This window comes from Meleagris gallopavo, chromosome 13 (genome assembly GCF_000146605.3).
Source record: "Meleagris gallopavo isolate NT-WF06-2002-E0010 breed Aviagen turkey brand Nicholas breeding stock chromosome 13, Turkey_5.1, whole genome shotgun sequence".
Classification (NCBI taxonomy): domain Eukaryota; kingdom Metazoa; phylum Chordata; class Aves; order Galliformes; family Phasianidae; genus Meleagris; species Meleagris gallopavo.
Window position 1 is genome coordinate 7,064,534 of NC_015023.2, and position 4,035 is coordinate 7,068,568.

The window sequence follows — 4,035 nt, forward strand, 5'->3', positions numbered from 1 at the left end:
AAAGCCACCCTTTTTTTTTTGTGTTACTTTGCGTGCAGTTGGTTTTATCCTAAAGAAAAGTTAATGTTACACCCATCTGCATGCACTTAATCTTGGTCTTCCAAAATGTTCTTCTTGTGCTCATGATGAAAGCTACAATAATTCTTTGCCCTCACAGTATAAAAAGAAATAAAACAAGGGATTCAAAATGGACCAACTATTACGAAACAAAACTTCAGAATCTCTTTTAAGCTATTTTTTGTTCAGTATATTTTATTACAAGTGAAAGGACTTATCATAAATAAAAATGTTGAGAGCAAAACCATAATCTCAATGTTTGTATGATGGTGATGAAGCAGCATTATTGTCTTTCCGATGTCACTAACGTGAAAATTTCCATTTCTGTCAGTTTTTTAAAATCAAGGGGTTTGGGTCTTGTTTGACAAAGATCTCAAACAGGTGTGTAACTTTAAGCATCTAAGTTAAGCCTGTTATCTTGAATGTGACAGTTAACATACTGATGTTAAGTATATCCTTAAAGTCAAGAGCTCTTGGCTACGCATTTGGACTCATTAAAGATGAAATGAATGTAAAAGTAAAGAAGATAAAATTGTAATACAGAATATGTTAATATCACAAAACAGACTGAAGATCTTGCCTCTCTGTTATTTGTTAGTAAAGCTGATGCTCTTCTGTAATGGATAAAAAGGTTATCTATAAGAAAATATTCTGTTTCTTGTCTTACACAGAAAGTATTTTATATAAAATGGATATAAATTTGCTCATTCACTGTTTTAAAACCTAGGATCCTTGTACACTGAATAGCAATTTATGTGGTCCCATGATCTGTCATCATATGTCCAAGCAACTTGTGGGAAATAATGGAAAGAGCTTTTTAAAGGCCACAGAGAGGTGATAGCTTGGAAAAAAGCTAATTAAAGTACGTTTTTAAAATTGTGTTTTAAGATCTTTCATTAAAAAAACAAGCTTAATATAAAGTAAAATAGATCAAGGGTGTGCTAATGTCACTGCAGAGGCAGCATTCCAGTAGCAGATTGCATATGTTTAAGTGATTCACATATCACAGAATCACAGATTTGATTTGGCAAATAAAAACCTTATCTTACTCTAAGTCATTTTTACCATCTGGATTTGCATATACATATGATATCTGTTATATTAATTATATCTATTTTCACAGGTATAGACAGGCATAGCCCAGAGTTGTGGCAGCCATTAATAGATCAGGCAAGCCCTTACAGCTGTGTTTTGATCAGCAGAAAGGTTTTTGGCATCCAAGAGCTGAAATCACCTTTTGGATATGACAAGTGCATCGAAGTATCTAGCAAGTTAAAATCAAGGGTTTCTGTGAGGAGGGAGTAAGAACACCTACCACAAAAAATTAAGAGTAAAATAACCTTTAATAATCTCTACAGTGCAAACTCAATTGTATGTATTGCATTTAATTGGCATTTAGCCATCCATCATTTGCTGGCTCATAAAGCTGATTTGTGCTCTTTCCTTCTGTCCCTCTTTCCTGGAGCTGCTGGCCTCTTTTCACCATGCCTTTCCCATAGGCACGTACAACTGGGACCTACACATTCTTTTGTCTCTTCCTTTGGAACGCTGCTTTTTATCACATGGGGAAAGGAGTTTTGTGAGCAGCTTTCTTTCTTCTTTATTGTTGAATGCCACTTATAAACTCTGTCACTAGACTCTTGGAAGGTATCTAAAATGCTAGACAAGGAAACAGGTATAATTCAGAGGAAAACTGACCTTGATTGAATAGGGTCAAAATGCTTCAACTACCTCTTTCATTTGAAACTCCTCATTTATAGACTCACGCTTCTTTCACCGTAGCTTGAGGGTTGACATAAATATATGTGGGATGTGTGTTAGTCTTAAAGATAGGAAATTCAGTTAGATTGAATGAATTCTGTGACTAATCAAACTCTTTGTGAAAAACACGGTTTCTCCCCTTGAGAGTTGTAAGACTGTAATTGTTGAGAACACCAAAATTTGTTTGTTTCTTAGTTTATTTTCAGAAAACCACTTTGGGCATTCCCCAGGTATTAACATGTAATAGACAAGCTAAAGCTCCAACTGCTAATTGCCAGGTCCAATTGCTTATGTTAATCAGGCTTCTGAGGAAACACAAAAAGTACTAACCTCTAAATTATCTGTCTAAAAAAATTGAACATTCATATTGAAGTTTATGCATGTAAGGCTATTCTTAAAAGCATTTGGAGGCTGTAAACTACCAAAGATTTTTGAACAGAATTCTTGTGGTCATTTTCAGACTTGCTCAGTACGAATGTTTCCTGAGCTTTCTGCTGTTGACTGTCATCACAGGCCATTTCTGTTGAGTAGGCTGAGAACAGAGATTTACGAGAATATTTGATGAAGTTTTATACAGACTGTGTCCCAAGCATTTATTTGCTACATTATGCACCCCTTTCAACCAAATGCTGTTTGTTGTTATGGTAACCCATTGTAACGAGAGCCATGTGACCCATGAAAACCTTAGCTAGCCAACAAAGTTTGCAGTTTTCACGTACTTTTCAATGTTTCTGTTTTCATCTTGTTTAAACAGCATCTTTATCATTGCCCAAACCACAGATGGCACAGGCCTCATTTTCTTTCTCTTCATTGAGGTTGACTTACACCCCATCAGCAGCAGAAAAAGACTTGAAAAACGTGTAGATGTGATTAGAAACACTTTAGTATCCTTTGGAGCAGCAAAGAAGAGTCTTAAACTCCCTTCTACTTCTTTGCTAGGAAGAGCTTCTGCTAGGACTGGTGTGGATTGGGAGCCAGGAATCCTTTCTGTCTGATTCCTGGACTGCTGAAGAGCAGCTATGCCAAGGCCCTCACACAGGCATACTTCCTCACATTTATCTTAGGTTAGCACGTTCCTTTATTTAACTGTCTCTGATCTGACTATATCTGATCATTCCTTCATCTCATTTTCACTTAACCTCTTGACCTCTACACAGAGTAAGCATCCTATCAGATATCACCCAAGGGACCTTCTTTTCCCCCCATTCCCCCTTTCTCCACTCTTTCTCCAATTTAGGTGCTTTACGCTACTCCTGGTAATTTACCTGATTACATGGAAAGAGCTGTAGATCTTTTTATAATTGCTATTTTACTTAAAACATTGATTCTTTAGCTCCTGTCTGTTTTCAGGTCATCACACCTCACTGGAGGTTTCTCTACTTTAATAAGCAACTCAGAAACCACAGAGACTGGAGGATGGAAGTCGTTGGATGTTGTCATGTTTGAAAACAGCTCCATGGCATTCATAAGAGGATTCTTGGCACCTGCCTAGTTAAACTGGATGTCCAATGTTATCTCTCCAGGCAAGTAAGATTCTGGCAATCAGTGTAGTCCTATTTCACTTGTTCTCAGTCTTTTTGACACAAACACATTAATTCTCCCAGGCTACTTTGGCAGCTGTAAGAAGTTCTTTCCTTTTTTTAATATGATTGATAATATTGAATATTTCTTTTAACCTTTTACTGCAATTGCTGGGCTAGGTGATAGTTTCTCTGTTTGGATGTTAATCTCCAGCATGCAGTAGCACATCTTCCAATCACCTACTCATTCTGGAACTCATTTGTAATATGTTGCCACTTAATTTACAACTGCCTATCAACCTCCACCAAGCACTATCCCTACAACATATAATGTCATTCTTCCAACACTTCTACTGTCAAAGGTCATATAAAACAAAACATTGCCTAATACAAAAAGTCCTTCTAGTTTAGCACAGAAAGAATGGCAGCCATTGGGTAGAATTTGACTCTATCATTTCATATGATGTGCTAGAAAGAAATACATTCTGGAAAAAGTGCCAATAATTAACGTTCCCTGATTCAACACAGGAAGTGTGTTGAAATGTACAGGCAAAAAAAATGTCATCATTGTTTTAACTTCTGATTTTTCAGGAGGGAAAAAAAAAAAATAGTTGACTTGAGGTAGATAGATATGAAAACAAAGAGACTCCAGGCTGACTTGAAATATGTTCAAACTACACATCCATTCTCTGCTCCC